The sequence below is a fragment of the Somniosus microcephalus genome, chromosome 16 (assembly GCF_052327205.1).
Source record: "Somniosus microcephalus isolate GS21.2 chromosome 16, FLI_Smic_1.0, whole genome shotgun sequence".
Lineage (NCBI taxonomy): Eukaryota > Metazoa > Chordata > Chondrichthyes > Squaliformes > Somniosidae > Somniosus > Somniosus microcephalus.
The window spans coordinates 40,165,591-40,186,123 of NC_141002.1; the positions used below are offsets into that span (position 1 = coordinate 40,165,591).

At 42.9% G+C, this 20,533-nt stretch overlaps 2 long non-coding RNA genes across 2 annotated transcripts in view; one reads left to right on the forward strand and one right to left on the reverse strand.

The window, feature by feature from the left end:
* The first annotated feature begins 1,382 nt into the window (after positions 1-1,382).
* LOC147106091 (uncharacterized) overlaps positions 1,383-20,533 on the forward strand; it is a 45,672-nt gene continuing 26,521 nt past the window's right edge. Inside the window, exons 1-2 of the long non-coding RNA XR_015081339.1 lie at positions 1,383-1,779; positions 4,896-5,123. This is a non-coding gene — a long non-coding RNA (uncharacterized LOC147106091). The remainder of the gene's footprint in view (positions 1,780-4,895; positions 5,124-20,533) is intronic.
* LOC147106092 (uncharacterized) lies at positions 1,858-20,526 on the reverse strand. The gene is made up of 2 exons (XR_015081338.1): positions 13,970-20,526; positions 1,858-2,247 (listed from the first exon to the last, which is right to left on the reverse strand). It is a non-coding gene; the product is annotated as an uncharacterized LOC147106092 (long non-coding RNA).

Consider the following 20,533-nt stretch of genomic DNA (forward strand, 5'->3'; position numbering starts at 1 on the left):
TCAGCCACTGCTCAATTCACCACACCACCATCACTCACCTACTAACAATCTCTATCAATCAGGAGTCAAACCTAACATTCATATGCGTCACCTCACCCACTTAGCACTGTTGCAAGCCTCACACACACACGGCCAGCTATTTAACCACGACAGCCACATCATCCAAACATATTGCGCGACACTCGCCGACACCCTTCCCTCTCTCTTGCAGGAGAAGGTGGCACACCGCCAGAGGCAGCAGGAACCAACTGGAGGAGGAGAAGCACACCTGCATGTTCTAATCCCCATGGAGGAGATGGTGCTGCCCATTACGGGAAGAGCCATTGCTGAGGCCGTGGCCACTGGTGGGGCTAAATCCATTGAAGATGACTGTATCCTCATACCTAATCCATTTCTCCCTCATCCCACAATCTCTTAAGAACATAAGAAATAAGAGCAGGAGTAGGCCATAAGGCCCCTCGAGCCTGCTCCGCCATTCAATAAGATCATGGCTGATCATCGACCTCAACTCCACTTTCCCCACCCAATATCCATATCCCTTGATTCCCCTAGAGTCCAAAAGTCTATCTAACTCAGCCTTGAATATACTCAAAGACTCAGCATGCACAACCCTCTGGGGTAGAGAATTCCAAAGATTCACAACCCTCTGAGTGAAGAAATTCCTCCTCATACCAGTCTTAAATGGCCATCCCCTTATCCTGAGACTATGCCCCCTAGTTCTAGACACTCCAGCTAGGGGAAACAACCTCTCAGCATCTACCCTGCCAATCCCCTTCAGAATCTTGTATGTTTCAATGAGATCACCTCTCATTCTTCTAAACTCCAGAGCGTATAGGCCCATTCTACACAATCTCTCATCATAGGACAGCCCTCTCATCCCAGGAATCAATCTAGTGAATCTTCGTTGCACCGTCTCCGAGGCAAGTATATCCTTCCTTAGATAAGGAGACCAGAACTGTGCACAGTACTCCAGGTGTGGTCTCACCAAAGCCCTGTACAATTGTAGCAAGACGTCCTTATACTCTTATACTCCAACTCCCTTGCAATAAAGGCCAACATGCCATTTGCCTTCCTTATTGCTTGCTGTACCTGCATGCTAGCTTTCTGTGTTTCTTGCACGAGGACACCCAAATCTCTCTGAACACCAACATTTGAAAGTTTCTCACCATTTAAAAAATATTCTGTTTTTCTACTCTTCCTACTAAAGTGAACAACCTCACATTTCCCTACTCCATCTGCCACCTTACTGCCCACTCACTTAGTCTATCTGTATATCCCTTTGCAGACTCTTTGGGCTGGATTTTGCCAGCCCTGGGCAGGCAGGACTGCTGGGAAAATGGCAGAATTTGGGGGCGGGTGCCCAACCCACTTCCATGCCATCTTGCCAGGAGGCGGGTAGCCGTCCCACATTGCGTCCCATCTCCTTGGAGGCGGGAAGGGATTACAGCCACTTAACTGCTTGTTCACAGGTAGTAAACAGGCAGAAAATAGGATTATCCCCATTTTGCCCACACGCGTGCAGGCTTCCCGAAGGCTCCGAAACCCACCAGGGTCACCGAGGCGAGGAGGGGGTTGGAGGGGTCCAAAAGTGTGCTGTGGAGGTAAGTGATGGGTGCAAGTGTGGAGAGGTGAGTATCTGAGGTAAGTGGAAAGTCTTAGAAAAAGTGTACTTACCTTTGTTTCTTCTTGCAGGCTTCAATCGGTGAGTATGTGGAGAGTCTCGCACCTCCGCGGCAGAGATGACAGATGGCCGTTGCATTCTCCAATGCAACAACTGATGTAAGCCCCCAAAGTGTGTACCAAGTGATATACAAGGTCGACGTCACCGGCTTGTTGTAAGAAAGACAGACCAACTAATTGAAGTCACAACGGTTTATTCAGGCCTGGGGAGAACCTTTCAGATCGCTGTCTGAATCCGACTCCACCGATACCCTAGCAATGTTCACAATTATACAAAAATCAAACCCCTGCCCTAGGGGCGGGGGTAAAGCTTATCAGCATATACAGAGTTATAGCTAAATTGCAATTATAAACCGTGACATTTCCTCTTCCTGCCGCCCACAAATCCCACATTTCAGTTATCAATTGGTCCCGTCACCTCCTGTGACTGTGGGCCTCATCTTAATTGCTCTACAACCATCCGGTTGCCCGTAGCCAGGTGGTTTTGCTTGTTACATGTTTTCTTAAGATAACAGTCCTAGTTAAGGCGTGCGAAGCACAGACTTTTGGCCTCGTCTCGGGTTACCCCTGCAAAGCAAGCACATTCTGATTAGTCCCACCATACTTTGAAGAATGGAACCCTGTTGTAATTTACAACAAACAAATTCTTCGATATGTTATCTTGTATATGTGCTGCCTCGCCTGGCCGAACAGACATCCTCCCTAATCTTCCCACGAGTTGCTCTGCAGTTTAATCTCTCAGCAGTTGAAGTCACCTAATCATGTTTTAAAACTTAGCTGGGTAAATGCAATATACAGACCTCTATATCATTTAACTCAGGGTAGGGATTAACCCATTATCTCCACCTTGTACATTGCTGCTGCAATTGAATCCTGGTTGTCTTGCCCTGTTATGCCCAATTTTAATATCTTACTTCACAACTATCTAATTTCTGCAAAAGAAAGAGGTTTGATGAGGTGTTAAACAATGACAATTCAAACATCATACACTGACGTTCTCTGTAACCGGCTTTCCCTTAATTGGCCTGCTAAACCCGCTGGGCGGGCTTAACAAGGTCAGTCAAGGGAAAATAGCATGGGTTGGTCAGAAGTTGATGGAGGCAGGACTGAAACCCGACAAGTGGGAGTCCCGCCTCCAAAAACTCCCCATTGGCAAAATCCAGCCCTGTGTTCTCACAGCTTACTGTCCCACCTAGCTTTGTATCATCTACAAACTTGGATACATTACACTCGGTCCCTTCATCTCGGTCATTAATATAGATTGTAAATAACTGAGGCCCCAACACTGATCCTTGCGGCACCCCACTAGTTACAGCCTGCCAACCTGAAAAAGATCCATTTATCCCTACTCTCTGTTTTCTGTCCATTAACCAATCCTCTATCCATGCTACTATATTACCCCCAACCACGTGAGCCCTAATCTTGTGTAATAACCTTTTATGTGGCTCCTTATCGAATGCCTTTTGGAAATCCAAATATGCTACATCCACTGGTTCCCCTTTATCTACCCTTAAAATTACATCCTCAAAAAACTCATAATAAATTTATCAAACACTATTTCCCTTTCATAAAACCATGTTGACTCTGCCTAATCATGTTATGATTTTCTAAGTGCCCTGATACCACTTCCTTAACAATGGATTCCAGCATTTTCCCGATGACTGATGTCAGGCTAACTGGCCTGTAGTTCCCTGTTTTTTCTCTCCCTCCTTCCTTGAATAGTGGTGTTGCATTTGCGATTTTCCAATCCGCTGGGACATTCTAGAATCTAGGGAATTTTGGAAGATCAAAAGCAATGCATCCACTATCTCTTCAGCCACCTCTTTTAGAACCCTAGGATGTAGGCCGTTAGGTCCAGGGGATTTGTCGGCTTTTAGCCCCATTAGTTTCTCCAGTACTTTTTCTCTACTTATATTAATTATGTTAAGTTCCTCGCCCTCATTAGACCCTTGGTTCCCCACCATTTTTGGTATGCTTTTTGTGTCTTCTACTGTGAAGACAGATATAAAATATTTGTTTAACGTTTCTGCCATTTCTTTATTCCCCATAATAATTTCTCCTGCTTCAGCCTCTAAGGGACCAACATTTACTTTTGCTACTCTCTTCCTTTTTACATACTTGTAGAAACTCTTACAATCTGCTTTTATATTTCTTGCTAGTTTTCTCTTTCTATTTGTTCCCTTTTTATCAATTTTTTGGTCAAACTTTGCTGGTTTCTGAAACTCTCCCAATCCTCAGGCTTACTATTATACTTTGCAACATTATAAGCTTCTTCTTTCAATCTAATGCTATCCTTAACTTCTTTAGTTGGCCACGGTTGGATCACTTTTCCCGTGGAGTTTTTGTTTCTCAATGGAATGTATTTTTGTTGAGAATTATGAAATATTTCTTTAAATGCCAGCCACTGCTTATCTACCACCATACCTTTTAATCTATTTTTCCAATCTACCTTAGCCAACTCGCCCCTCATACCTATGTAATTGGCTTTATTTAAGATTAAGACTCTAGTTTTGGACTTAGGCAAGTCACTCTCAAAATTAACGTGAAATTCTATCATATTATGATCACTGTGCCCCAGAGGATCCTTTACTGTGAGATTGCCAATTAACCCTGTCTCATTACACAATACAAAATCTAATATAGCCTGTTCCTTGGTTGGTTCCATGACATATTGTTCTAGGAGACTGTCCCGAATGCATTCCATGAACTCGTCCTCCAGACTACCTTTGCCAATTTGATTTGTCCAGTCTATATGAAGATTAAAGTCCCCCCAAGATTATTGCATTACCTTTGTTGCAAGCTCCTACTATTTCTTGATTAATATTCTGTCCAATGGTACAGCTACTGTTAGGGGGCCTACATACTACTCGTACCAGTGTTTTCTGCCTCTTGGTTATTCCTTATCTCCACCCATACTGATTCTACTTCCTGATCTTCCGAGCCGAGATCCTTTTTCGCTACTGTCCATACGTCATCCTTTATTATCAGGGCTACTCCCCCTCCTTTTCCATTCTGCTTGTCTTTTCGATACGCCAAGTACCCTGGAACATTTAGTTTCCAACCTTGGCCATCTTGCAACCATGTCTCTGTAATGGCTATTAGATCAAACCCATTTATCTCTTCTGACTTACAAGCTGCAGATGGTGTAAGCATGCACTTCTTACTTTCTCCTCTTCCCTCACCGCAACCTTAGCCTTATCCCTTTTTCCTTTCAGATGCCCAGGCAGTGGAGGAAGAGCAAGAAGACAGTGATGATGAAGACACACCGTCACTCGATTTCATACTCGCAACCACCAGCTTAAAGGATTGCATAGAGGTGGGATCTGCACGGGGTGAAACCCCGGGCACAAGTGCACTGCAGCCAGGGCAGAGGGCAAGGATAGCACAGGTGCCACCTCGCTGGAGGACGAGGTCGCACACAGGTCCTGCTGCAGAGGATTCAGGTGAGGACTTTGATGGGTCAGGCTACAGAAAAAAGCTGATTTACACACCAAAATGTTTGCTATATTGGGAAGCCTGCCAGGCAGCCTATGTTCACTGTCATGAAGGAGTCCGGCACCAACTTGGCACAGGGCTTCGTGCAGAGCATGGAGCCCATCCCTTCCAGCATGGAACTGGTGGCCAACTCCATCAACACTTGTGGAACCAACCATGATTCAGCATCTGATGGCCGATGTTTCAGCTTCCATTGCAGCACAAGCAGCAGCTACCCATCGTCTGAGTGCTGCAGTGGAAGCTCAGACTGTTGCCATCATGGCTCCGGATACCAGTCTTCAAAGGGGCTTGCACGATGTCACAACCATCCAGCAATCTGTCCTCCCAACAGATTACTAGGATTGCTGAGGTGCTGCCCCGGGGAAATGGCAGTGGCTCCATGGAGCACAAACCTTTTTTTAATTTATTTGTTCATGGGATGTGGGTGTCGCTGGCAAGGCTGGCATTTATTGCCCATCCCTAATTGCCCCCGAGAAGGTGGTGGTGAGCCACCTTCTTGAACCACTGCAGTCCTTGTGGTGAAGGTACTCCCACAGTGCTGACTTTGTCATAGCAGTTTGGTACAACTGATTGGCTTGCTAGGCCATTTCAGAGGACAGTTAAGAGTCAACCACATTGCTGTGGGTCTGGAGTCACATATAGGCCAGACCTAGGTTTCCTTTCCTGAAGGGCTTTAGCGAACCAGTTGGGTTTTACAACAATCTGGTAGTTTCATTACTACAACTAGATTTATTTAATTAACTGAATTTAAATTCCCCCAGCTACCGTGGTGGTGATTTGAACTCATGCCTCTGGATTATTAGTCCAGGCCTCTGGATTACTAGTCCAGTAACATAACCACGATGCTATCATACCCGCATAAACCTGCTGTCCTCTTTCAGGATGACAGTATTTGTGCTCCCACCCCTACCACAGTGCCCTTGCTGTTGCCTGTCAGCCAGCCAGCCCAGACTGCTGCCACCCATGCCATGATGATGTAGTCTGAAGTCAGGCCTTCTATGCCCAGAGCTGCTTGAGGACGTCCAAGGCCATCTGCACTCCCGTGCACTGAAAGTCAGCAGCCTTCCACCAGTCATGCTGCAACCACTGGGGTAGCACTTCGTAGGAGCAGTAGGCAGGCAAAGGCACACGGAAAACAGACACTAAGGGAATGCACAAGGTGATTAGTTTAATTTTGTATGTAATATTGCATGATTTAATTTATAAAGTTGGTCTGAAATGTGTATTTTATGTTGGCTTTTATTTTTGCATTGTGGCCAAGAGGACGGTGCAATGGTCAGTGACAGAGGGACGGTAAGGCATGTGGGACTGTGCGGTTGAGGTTACTGGTACCATAGTTGAATTAGTTCTTCACGTACAGCCCGGGCAGAAAGGGGTAGCCTAGGTTGCAGCCTCTCTTTCTTTTCCTCCTGCTCCTCAGCTTCTCGCCTGATACATGGTAGCAAGGGCTGTTCCCTCATGATGGCAAGGTCGTGCAGCAGGCAGCATTATCACTACAAATCTTGAGACACGCTCAGCCGAGTACTGCAGGGCTCCTCCAGAGCGGTCCTGGCAGCAGAATCATTGCTTCAGGATGCCAATGGTCTGTTCTATCAGATTTCTTGAGGCAGCATGGCTCTCATGTATGCATGCTGCGCACGTGTGCGTGGGTTACGAACTGCCATGATAGCCCTTGCCACCCAGTAGCCACCCTTTGGTTTGCCATGATGGCTGAAATACAGCTGGCACAGCGGACTGCCGCAGAATGAACGCATCATGACTGCTGCCAGGAGATACCGAGCATTGACCTGCATGATGCACTGCCTGTGGTGTCACACCAGCTGCATATTGAAGGAGTGGCAGCCCTTTCGGTTCAGGCACATGGCAGAATTGACATGAGGCGCAGGCAAAGCAATGTGTGTGCAGTCAATGACACCCTGCCCCATGGGGAGGCCTGCAATCCTTGCAAACCTTCGTGGTCGCTCTGCCTGCTTCTTTCTGGCAAGAGGGAATAAAATAAAGTTATCTCTCTTTGAATAGAGAGCCCCAGTGACCTCCAGTATACAGCAGTGCACTGCAAACTGCGAGATGTTAATATCTCCAGCAGCAGCCTGGAAGGAGCCAGATGCACAAAAGTTACTAGCCACAGTCACCTTCACAGCCACTGGCAATGTGGTCCTTGCCCTGCTCGGAGGTTGGAGTTGTGGGTGCAACAGTTGGCAGATTTCAGTGACCACCTCCTTAGTGAAGCGCAGACATCTCAAACATTGGTTGTCGCTGAGGTTCAGGTAGGAGAATTGCTCCCTGGACACCCTAGCCTCCTGCTGAGAGCCCTTCTCCCTTTCTCCTCATTCCTCCTTTAGCAGCTTGTCCTGCTCTGCGTGGCCTCTGCTCATTCTCGATTCCAAGAGGAAGGCCTACTAGTGCATCCATGTCTGGGAGCAACTGGTTTGTGCAGAAGCCTTGAGGTCAGCAAAAAAAGTCCTTCAGCATTTTCCACACCACTTCCTGTAGACTCCTGAAATTTGAAACAACTATGGAAAGCACCAAAAATGTGTAGAATTGTAGAAACAGCCAGAAGAAATAAACCAGCAACTAACCTGTAAGTAGTTGATGATCCCTTTTAAATAGCACATGTTGGGGGGTCCTTCATGCTGCTTAACATTGTGTTCAGCTGTGCAAGGTTGAAAGGGCGCCGGCTGGAGCCTAGAGCTCCAAAATGGTAGCACTGGTGTCAAATCAGCATTGCACGCTGACTGATGTCATGATCTGATCTGATCTGCCTGCTCTGCATACTTCCGGCGGATGTTAAGTGGTGCGTGCTAACCCATAAGAAGTAAGAAGTGTGCGCGCGCACTGCGGGTGTCATTTTGGAACTCAAAGAGGCCTCGTAGCACCCCAAAAATGGGTGTTACCAAGCCCAATTATGCCCCCATCGTCTTTGGGATGAAACATTAACCAAAGGGTCCATCTGTCCATTCAGGTGGGCGTAAAAGATCCTATGGCATTTTTTTGAAAAAGAGAAGGGAATTCTCCATGTGTCCTGTTGAACATTCAACCCTCCAGATTAACTGATCATTTGTCTCAGTGCTGTTTGTGGCACCTTGTTATCATTTGGCTGTATAACAACAGGGACTACATATCAAAATTAATTAATTGGCTGTGAAGCACTTTGAGGTATCCTGAGGACATGAAAGTTTTCTTTCTTTTCTTTCAACAAGGTAGTATAAGCCTGTAGGGAGGTCTTTGAACACTATTGAAGGAACCTTGTAAACCAGTTTTCAGTCCATCCCAGTTTACTGGCTGAGACAAGATTGCACTGCATCAGAAGGGATAAGCAGTAAACTAACGAACATGGACTAGTTTCAGATTAATATGCCAAACATTCAGATTTAATCTGATTTAAGAGCAAAAGAAATGTGGAACAAAAAAAGGCCATCAACTTCTTTCCTTTCATAAACATGAATTCAGTCTTAATTAGTCTCCTGAGGGAAATGATCAATCACAGATTAAATTTCCAAGCAAATAAAGCTCTGAAATTTTTCCATGTTACCTGAAAGTCGTTATGAAAATCTCACAATGTCAACTTACCATTATAACATTACTTAACTCTGAATAGTTGTATTCCATAGATGATAGTTTCATGGTCCTAGTAACATATGTTTCAGAGTACTCTAATCTATTTCTAGTACCACAGATTTATAGTTAGTGAATAAGTCAAATTTCATTTTAATGTGGATTTTCATCAGCGGTTTAGTGATCAAATGATGCAATTCTATCTGGTTATCCATAAAACTGTACTTGACTTTCTACGCTCACACACAGAGAATGGCACCTTGATCAAGAAGGCTGCTGCCATCCATGGCACTGAACCACAGCTTGGGTCAGTGCTTTTAGAAAAAGTTCACAATGAAATAACAGAAAGGAAGAAGTCTATTGCTTTTGAAAATACTCCCCTTTACAGTAATGTTCCACTGTCAGATGGCCTGTGAAAGTCAGAACTACAAATACACCAAAAATGACAAAGAATGAAATGAGTGAACTGATAAGAACATAAGAAATAGGAGCAGGAGTAGGACATTTGGCCCTTCGAGCCTGCTCCACCCATTCAGTAAGATCATCTCCACTTTCCTGTACTATCCCCATAATCCCTTGATTCCCTTAATATCCAAAAATCTATCGATCTCTGTCTTGAATATACTCAACGACTGAGCCTCCAAAGCCCTCTGGGGTAGAGAATTCCAAAGATTCACCACCCTCTGAGTGAAGAAATTTCTCCTCATCTCAGTTCTAAATGGCCGACCCCTTATTCTGAGACTGTGACCCCTGGTTCTAGACTCCCTAGCCAGGGGAAACATCCTCCCTGCATCTACCCTGTCAAGCCCTGTAAGAATTTTGTATGTTTCAATGAGATCACCTCTCATTCTTCTAAACTCTAGAGAATATAGACCTAGTCTACTCAATCTCTCCTCATAGGACAATCCCCCCATCCCAGGAATCAGTCTGGTGAACCTTCGTTGCACTCCCTCTATGGCAAGTATATCCTTCCTTAGGTAAGATGAAAACTGTACACAATACTCCAGGTGTGGTCTCACCAGAGCCCTATATAATTGCCGTAAGACGTCTTTACTCTTATACTCAAATCCTCTTGTAATAAAGGCCAACATACCATTTACTTTCCTAATTGCTTGCTGTACCTGCATGTTAATTTTCAGTGACTCGTGTACAAGGACACCCAAGTCCCTCTGAACACCAACATTCCCCAATGTCTCACCATTTAAAAAATACTCTGCTTTTCTATTTTTCCTACCAAAGTGGATAACTTCACATTTCTCCACATTATATTCCATTTGCCATGTTCTTGCCCACTCACTTAGCCTGTCTATATCCCCTTGAAGCCTCCTTACATCCTCCTGTTAAATAACAAATACTTTACTATATACATAGATATGTTAGTAAACTATAAATTGCTTAGCTAGCCCAAAATGTATAATCCCGAAATCATTTTCCAGAACTTGCATGAAAATGCAGACATACATAAAAGGTAATCCTTGTAGATTTAAACTGTGTCTGTGCTTAATAACTGTATTGTTTGTCAACATGAACATTACATTTTTCTGCTAATGTTCTGTGTTTTTTTAAGATCTGCAATGTATTCATTACTTCTCAGATGGCTTCCAGCTTGGCAGGAGTTTCAGAAATGACAGAACAGTAATAAACATTCTGCATTTTCTTAGATTCATTCCAAATGTGAAGTAAGCATGAGGAGCTTTTTAAAACTGGTTAATATTTACAGAAACAAGGGATGAATTGCTATCTTTGCTAATTTTAATGAAAACATAGATGCGATTAAGAACTATTTCACCACTTTATATTCACATCTACTGTTTTGCTAAAACTAGCACAGAAACTTTACATCAAGGTTAAGTTTTAAGCCACGTTCATAAATCCAATAGGCTCAAATAACATTTTAATAGAATGATTAAAATATGTCAAGGTCTAAAGTTAAACAATATTTTTTCTTTAACATTTAAAATACGTGACAACTACTGGCAGAATACAGTACCATTTCAGTACTAAAATTGCTATGTTATGGGGAACTACAGGCTATTTTTATACAAATTGCATGCCCACAAACACAACCCTCTGTTAAATGTTTTACACCACCTGTGCACAGGCAAGAAACAACTGGGTAAAGTCATCAATCAACAACAACTTGCATTTATATAACATCTTTAACGTAGTAAAACGTCCCAAAGGAGCGATTATCAAACAAAATTTGACACCAAGCCACCTAAGGAGACAATTAGGACAGGTGAACAAAAGCTTGATCAAAGTGGTAGATTTTAAGAAACATCTTAAAGGAGGAGAGAGGTGGAGAGGTTTAGGGAGAGAATTCCAGAACTTAGGGCCTAGGCAGCTAAAGACACAGCCGCCAGTGGTGGAGTGATTAAAATCAGAGATGCGCCAGGGCCCAGAATTGGAGGGCTGGGGGAGGTTACAGAGACAGGGAGGGGCGAGGCCATGGAGGGATTTGAAAATAGCAGGGAGCCATGCTTGAAAGGAGCAAAGATCAGAGAATCAGATAGTACTTTAGCCCTAATTCCAACTTGAGCTCCCTTTGGGCACATGATTGGTGAATTTACTCCAATGTGTTTTTCCACTGCAAACATGATGCTGTCTTTTCTTTTCCCAATGCATGATGGGTAGAGTGGTGTCACTGTGAGAAGCGTGTTGCGCAGACTGTTGGCTCAAGGCACACTGCACTGCTTCTTGGATCGCCCATTAAAATTCCGCTGAGAACCCCTAACTTGGCAAATTAATTAGATTTCTCTGTTCCCAGCAAGACACTGTGACATTTCAATTGTAGAATTCCGATTGCAGTTCAGAACTCCTGTGAAGAGTATTTCATGATGTTGTAAAGTGTTCCAATCCCCAGCAGGAGCATCCTTATCATGATGAGCGCAAATAGAGAAAACACATTTCTGAAGGTCAACATCACTAAGTGGTATAGACAATTAACTTATGGAGAGAATTTCTAAGGAGAATGATATCAATAAGATTAGTATTAGATTGAAACAGTGCTTAGCTCTTTGGATGGATATGCTTGCTTACATTCTGGAAGTATCTGGGTACCTTGCATCAGCAGTATTCTGAACTGGATGCCTGTGGCACACTTAAACAGGGAAACTAGGCCTCTGAATGGCAATATAATCCTCGTTATAAAGGGAAATATCTATACACCTACTCTGTCGTTCTTTGATCTATTGTTTTATTCTTTAAAATTGCTCTTCAAAGGCAACCTGGAGTAAATTTGAACTTAGTTAAGAATACTTTGTAATCTAGCAGTGAATGAAAAAAGGAATAACTTTTATCAAGTTTTAAAAACAAATACAGTTCAGCCAGCAACTGCTAACACACTCGATCTTCAATGCTCTGCCTGGCGAAATCTGCTTAATTGAAATAATTTGCGTCCCCTGCAGGTGTCTACACGTCTGTAGGGGCCGCGCAAGTTCCGGGTTTAGGCATGTGAAGCGCATGCGCTAAAACCCAGAACTTGCGATCTGTTAAAAATCTTCTTGACAGATCGCACGCATCCCCGGGAAAAGGGCCTCCGTGGTGAACTTCTGCTCAGCGAATGCCCGTGAAATTCTTACGCCTGGTAAAAGCAGGTGTACGGCCTGCTTTTACCAGCGTAAGACTTTTAAAGAACAGAAAAATTAAATTTTTTCAATTTATACATAATGTAAGTTTATTTTTAGCCCCTTTAAAATATGTAAATTTATTTTTCAAAAATTTAAGTTTTTGTTTTAAATATTTAATTAAATGCCATTTTGATTAATTTTAAATATGTGATGGATTTTTTTATTTAGTGTATTTTTAGGGGTATTCCCATTCATACGGAATCCTCACAAGTATGAATGGGGATCCCTTTCTTTCATTGGTTGGGCTGGCCCACATGATCCCAGGGGCGGTTACGAACCGCATGCGCTCCTGGGATACGTGGGCCTCTACGCATGTCTACGCACAGAGGCCCAGAATCGCAAGTGTCCGAACCTCTGGGACTATCAGGTAAGTTCGTAGATTTTTTGCTGGTTGGAGGCATCCGACCACGGGAAGCCTCTGACCGCAAATTCAGGGCCACTGTAAGATACCAATTGTCTAAATTGCTTCAGCTGATATGAAGCATAGAAATTTACTGAAGTAATGGAAGGTTCTGTATTCCTCATATCATCTCCTTCCCAGCATCACTGGAGACTGCTGCATGGCATAGTGACATTAAACATTTATTTGAGACTCTTCACTTTTGATTGCACCTCTCCCCCCAACACTGTCTATTTTTTGGACACCTGTTGTGCAGGGTGTGGAGGTTGGCAGATCTCCTGGTTGGTTTGGCAAAATCTGCCATGTACAGGTCCAGGATGTGCAAGATCACTGGGAAGGGTTTCTTCGACTACTTACCTATGTTTACATCTTTAGTACACACTTGGGTGACCATAAGGAATGGCCACATAGGGCTAAATTTTAACACCCAAAAATGGGTGGGTTGGGGTCGGGTCAGATGTTAAAATCCACTTCCGGGTTTAACGGAGACAGGACAAGGGGCGGGCAGCCAACCCACTCCCAGGAGCTTCGGGGAGAAGGTAAGTGCCTTTACAGCAATGTCCCTGTTTAGCAGGCTGCTTGGAAAATGGAAAAACCGCGCATGCGCGGAAGTCTGAATGGGCCACACAGCACCGCCCCCCCACCCCCCCCCCCCGACTTATAGAAATACCCCCAGGATCAGACTTTCGGGCGGGAAACCTGTCAAGTACAAAAGATGCATGCTGTGAAGATAGAAGTTTCCCATCTGAAACTCCACCCCACTGTCTACATAAACCGCCCCTGTTAATATCCAGGCCGTAGTGTCTGCCGGTTTGCTTGAAGCCTTTGGTGACCAGTGAGCACTGCAGGATATCAATTGTTTTATTGAGCCAAGTTACAACTTAAAAGGAAATCACTGACAATGGTTTTGAGTTTGAACTGACCATCATGTTATTTATTACTGATACTCTCCTTCCAGCTGGGGTTGGGGGTCTTCGCCAAAGACACCCTCATTAGCCTCAACAAAAGAGAACACTTACTGAAGTAAAGGAACATATAGAATTGTTCATTCTAAATCACTATCCCATTTATTTTGTATAGAATTCCAAATTCTTGTGACTTTGTGAAAGGGCCAGCTAGGACTACATGTGCTGCTTGTATACATTATTATGTAGTTCAGTATCCCTTGATTAAATGCAACCAACATCAAGTGAACATTAAGTAATATTACCTATTATGGTTTTTCTTATTCTTTGATGTCATGTATGTGAAAGACAGAATGCAAATAGGCCTATTGTCCAGTGAAAGTTAAAAGATTTTTTTCTTTGAGAACCATGTGATCTTCCTTATGATTGTGCTAATCCACGGGGGCTCTGATTGGTTCTCCGTTCTTTTTAACTGCTGCAACTTGAAAGATAGGCGATAGTAGAACCGCTCAACCTATCGGAAGGATTGAGAAAGTAGTAGGAATGAAAGAGAAAATTGTTCAGAAGCCAAAAAACAGTAAAATAATTAGTAGTTTCACAGAAAGCAAGGTAAGATCAACAACATGAAATAGCATGACAAGTTCATTATTTTCTATATGTACGGGAAGCTGAGTGGAATAAATGAGTTTTGATTACAACTGACACTCTAAGCAGCTTAATGAATTGTATCTGGCCACATCTTACCAAGTGTTTGCTAGTTCTGCCTTTGGAAAGATTGAAGATACATTTGTGTAAAAGTCACAAATATCTGAACACAAATATCCAGTCCAAAGATGTGCGGGTTAGGTTGATTGGCCATGATAAAAAATTGGCCCTTAGTGTTAGGGGGGATTAAATATGTGGGGTTACGGGGATAGGGCTTGGGTGGGATGGCTGTCGGTGTAGGGACCGGGTGCTAGGGTTTGGATGATCAGCCATGATCTCGTTGAATGGCGGAGCAGGCTCAAAGGGCCGAATGGCCTACTCCTGCTCCTAGTTTCTATGTTTCTATGTTTCAATCCAGAACACAAGAGGATGCTGTTGTTGCATCCTTGGGTTATGCTATCATACAAGTAGATATAGGGCAGTGTAAGTCAACTCCCATAAAAAGTAAGACATTCAGTCCGCTAATGGGAACAACTGATGTTTCTGAATCTGAGAAGGTATCTAAGGCTGATATGAATTTGTAACGTATGTTGTCTTTGAAATTTGAAGGCAATATGGCCAGATATTACAGTTTGAATACTTTAAACTCTTCAGATCAAACAAACTCAAAAACTGTACCGAGTGAGGATTTTATGCCACCCTCACCATACGTAGCTCAGGATGTCAATATTTGATCATTAGCATCTTTTATTTATTTAACTTGACAAATGACACTGAAATTTTTACTTTTCAAACACATTCTCTATATTTTATGAACTACTGTAGATAGTGAAAAAATGACTAGAAACGCTTTTTTAACAATATGTATTTATTTAACATTAAATATAAAATTGCAATAGAAAGACAGACCTAAAGAATCATATGACAACACAGACCATCAATTGAATTCTACTTACTGTCATTGGCAAACACAGGATTAGGAGAACTTCTCCATGAAATTAAATGTGAACTAGCTGGAAAAATGCAATTGTGAGTTTAATTCTGATGAATATTCAGTATCAGCACCATGCATAGTGAATATTCCCAATTTTTGCAGAGATTACAGAAAGATAATTATCATAACATATCAATTTAAAATTCTCAGATGTTAGCATCAAATAAACATCTGTAAAACAAAATCAGGCATCTGTTAAATTTGTTGTTTTTTGTCTTTTCTGTGGTAAACTAATGCATATGATGCATCCATGTGGCACTGTCATGGCTTCACCTTAGCTGAAACCGTGGGGTCACTAAGTTACCCTTCCTTCTGATGGGTTGATACTGTTGATGTAGTTGGTAGTCTTTGCCAGCGAAATGGTCTTTGCATTTTTGGTCTCGCAGAACTGTGTTGTGAACGCCAGTGCTATTGATTTTTGAAGCTATATTGCCCAATAAGTTGATTATGGCACTAGGTATGTGCCAGAATGCCATCAGCCAGTAGAAGCTGAGCTAAAATGTGTGAAATCTATTTTCTTGTAACTCTATCTTTTAGTTAAATTATTGTACCACACCTGGGTTCTTAATATTTCAATATATAAATTCATATTAATAGAAAACCCAACCAAGTATATAAACATTTCTAAGTGATAAGCATATGTAAATGGCCCTTCCAGTGTTATGCTACTGCTGAAAATGTTTTAATGTATACATTCAACAGGAAATGTTACACCCCGACTATATAGATATTTGGATGAGTTCTTATTCATTCACCAATTTACACATTGCAATGAGCCACAGGAACTGCTGCTTACACCCTTACTGCAATACACACAAATGACAAAGAATAAGTACTATAAATGAAAAGTACCATCTAGTTGTACTGTAAGAATTTCACTTATAACCAGATTTACTCCATAGGAACTTGAAAGAGATAGATATTATATTAAATAGTACACTCATAAAAGTAATAACGTTAATGCATGGCAATATCCTCCAGTAATCCCCATCGAATAAATTCTAGATTGGGTTACAGTACATTCTAATTGCTTGTTCCTGCTTCAGAATTCATTCATGTCTGCATGTTTATTAGTCGTTGGCATTTCACACTGGATAAATCACTGTAGCACCCAATTGCCAAGGTGATGTAAGTACAGGATTGCTCTCAAGCAGGCATATGAACAAAATAAGCAATCACTGCCTGTCTGCATCAACTTACTATATTCTAGAATAACAAAAAACAATTTATTATCAAATACCATTGAAATTTCTTGAAACTTACCACTGGTTTTAAAGAGAAGCTGCTTGTGCTTTTCTTCATAGTTGCTTGCACCGTATTTTATGAGTTTATTTTCTGAAAGGTTGCAGGCCGTCATATTGCTCTTCAGGGAAGGCAGTAGGTTGTATAGTTATCTTCTGATGGGGCAAAATCACTACCCTGAAACTACACAACCTACTACCTCACTCTGGCAGAACATTGAGATATTGTCACGGCTGATTGATGAGCAATGCCTGAAGCCAAATGCAAGAACATAAGAAATGGGAGCAGGAGTAGTTCATACGGCCCCTAGAGCCTGCTCCGCCATTCAATAAGATCCTGGCTGATCTTCGACCTGAACTCCACTGTCCCGCCCAATCCCCACATCCCTTGATTCCCCTAGTCCAAAAATCTATTGATCTTAGCCTTGAATATACTCAACGACTGAGCATCTACAGCCCTCTGGGGCAAAGTTCCCCCTAAGATGCGCGGCCGCGCACCAATCGGGAGGACCCATGCAGGCCGCTCACTAGCCTCTGCCACTGGAAAAGATACCGTGCATGCGCGGCTGCGCAACAAATTTAAAGGGACTGTGCACCAAAAAGAAATTAGAGGGAACATTGCTCTGGGGTAGAGATTTCCAAAGATTCACAACCCTCTGAGTGAAGAAATGTCTCCTTATCTCAGGCCCAAATGGCCGACCGTTATCCTGAGACTAAGCCCCCTAGTTCTAGACACTCCAGCCAGGGGAAACTGCCTCTCAGCATCTCAAGCTCTCTCAATCTTATATGTTTCAATGAGATCACCTCTCATTCTTCTAAACTCCAGAGAGTATAGGTCCATTCTACTCAACTTCTCTTCATAGGACTACCCTCTCATCCCAGGAATCAATCTAGTAGGAACAAACAAATTGTATTTTACACATTATACAGTTTTCAAAATTATTGTAGCAAAAGCGCCATAGTATTTGCCCCAGTTATTTTGCAGATTTGACACCTGGCCCATCAGCATATGAGCTCAGTTAAACAATTTGGCTCTGAAATTCCACTGGTGATTGTGCCCGGGATCACACCCACCAATGCTTATCCTCACTGGTGTTTGTGGGGTTAGTGGGAGATCACTTCATTAGCATGGGGCCAGTGGGCAGAAGTACCACATAGGGCAATTCTTTAGTGCCTGCCTGCCTACCCCATGCACTGGAAAACTGGGGTAGTTGCCCATCCATGGGAGCAGTGTCCCAGGCTCTCTGCCCCAACCTTGGCCATGACTACAGTCATCCCCGAGAAAGGGAGCAGATCCAGGAAGTCATTTTTTTTAAATGTCCTTTTCGGGAGGCCAGACACCTTGCTAGACGTGGGCCGCACTCAACCTTGTGGAGGCCCGTATGCTTCATCTCTCTGTGTATGAGCTTCCACTGATATGCTGGGTCCCTAGCCAAGGTCAGGAGTGGGAACCCCTGGCTTAGCAATTCCACGCCCCTGGGTCCGCCCACCCCACCCTGTTTCCATGGGGGTTCAACCGGTCTCTCACTGAAATTATAGTGGGAGACCAGTGGAACCCCAGGGAATTTCAGGGCCTGTAGCTTCATTTACACCATAATAAATAATATCTATCAAACCATAGATACTTAAACATATAAGCTGATTTTCTGTGAAATTTTTAGGTAGATCTAAATTAAGGGATGGAAATTTGTTGAGGCCCATTTCTGGGGAGAGGGAGGGGAACAAGAGTGGGGTGATCTTGGACCAGCAGCAGCCTTCAGGAGTGCTGTGGAGCCAGGAAGAGCACTCCTGCTTCTCTCGGCTCCACAAAAAGGTAAGTGTGTAAAATTTTACTGACCTTGAGATCATATTCGGAAGCAAAAAACTGAGCAACCAACCATTACTAACCATATTATTTGGCATGATCAGGTATTATTCTGGATTTAAATGCTGATGCAACATTTTATTCATTTGAAAAGAACTGTAGAAGTGTTGACAATCACGGGATAAACATACCGTGCTCCAGAGTGATCAAATCCAGGAAATAGTCACCTCTGTGGTGTTTTTGTCACACATAGATTACATGGCTACATTCTTAACTGAACATCTTCCACATCCATTATCAAACTAGTGCTTTACAACCTAAAAAAGAACCATTGACTAAAATCATACAAATTATTCTTGGTCTAAGATCTTCATTTGACAGGATAATTTAAATCATTCCTTGAATCCAAAATATAGCCAGATAACTAAAATAATGTGTATGGTTTTCAACTGATCCATCGTAGTTTTGACAGCCACCTCAGGAAAGACAGTAGATTGTATAGTTATCTGACCGGAAGGGTGTAACCCTAAAACTATACAACCTACTACCTCACCCCAAAGGACAGTAATATTCTGCAGCAACAACCAAGTCGGAAAATGGTGTTCCTTCTGTTTATGTACCTGCATAGAAGGGAACAAAAAAGGAAACCGAGAACTGAAAGTGCAATCACATGAAAAGACTTTTCTCTATTTAGTTAAGCAAACAGCTGAGAAAAATCTCAGTTGCCATATTGATAAGGGCAGGTATGTGTTAGTACCATAAGTACCACAATAAAGAGGAAACTGCAACCATATTTATACCAATATGTGTTATCACAATTAGAGTGCCGACAATAGCACTTTATCAGAATACAGCATTTGATGTTTGCAAGAGCTTAACCAAAAGCAAATCATAGTAATGTGTACAAACACTTTTTTCTATAACATATACAGTAATATATAAAAATAATATATAATAATCTGGGGAATGTGTCATATCAACATGAACATAATCAAGGATATTCTGTTAAGATCATGAACCGTGACAGTGAGCCTTTAACACATTACCTTTTGCATTATTGAAAATTTTCATCGTTACTGCCACTACTATGGCAACTGAGAATTGTAGTGCAGCTTTGCAGCACATAATAATAAGAGGGTTTTAAAAACTGATGAAGTAAAACATATTGGCCTGGATTTTGCTCTCAGCGGCACAGGGTCGGCTTCATCTCGCGTACAGTTGCCCAGAGACTCTGTGCAGGCTTGTCACCGGAGAGTTCTACTAATGGGGCATCTGACTCAGTGTGGCACCCTCTACAGGAGATTTGTGGTGTCTGTGAGCAGGAAAAACAAGCAGGGAGGCTCTTCAACCAATCAGATTGAAGAATCCTCACTGAGAAAAACACTGCAAACCAGGAAGTAAAAATCAGGAAATATAAATTACATTTAAATCATTGTACAGGAAGCAAAATAAAGATCGGGACATACAGACGGGATTAAAGGAGAAAGATAAGAGAGCAAAACAGAAGAACTTTTTAAAAAATTACTTAATTTTAAATTGTTTTTAATCTACAACTTATGATTTCCATGTTTAACTGCGTATGCCAGAAGTTGCTGTCAGATTTACCCTGTAATAGGGGCGAGCGCTGTTAACCACGCCGTTATTATTACAGCAAAACCTGAGCCGTTGTCTCTCAGATATCAAAAATGGACAGCTTTACCAAATTAAAGTACTTTACAGAAATATTTATCATCCTGCACTTCTATACAATAATGCTGTAAATATTTAAACCTGTTAAGACTCACTTTGGTTTATAAAAGTGATCTATTTTGATGTTTCTCACTCCTAAAATTAAACACAGCTCCACGGGAGAGAAATTGGGTGAGTAGCGCCACCTGTTAGCGCCTAAAGAGGCAGGCAGTGGCTGTAACGCCACTGGCTGCGCCTCCCGCGATATTCAGGAGGGGCGCTAATGGTGGCGTTAGCCTGTTGCGCTGCGCCGCCACCGATGATGTCATCGGTGTGCGCAGCGCCCCGTTCGCGATATTTGGTAGCGAACGCCGCAGTTGCGCCGTTCGCTACCTGCGCCCGGTTCACGGGGCCTTACTGTGCCGGCAGTGGCGCAAGTTAAGGTGGAGGTGCGGGGCGGCCGCTTTTTCGGCGGCCGCCTGCCAGCACCTCCGTCCCCGGCCTCCTAACCCCCCCC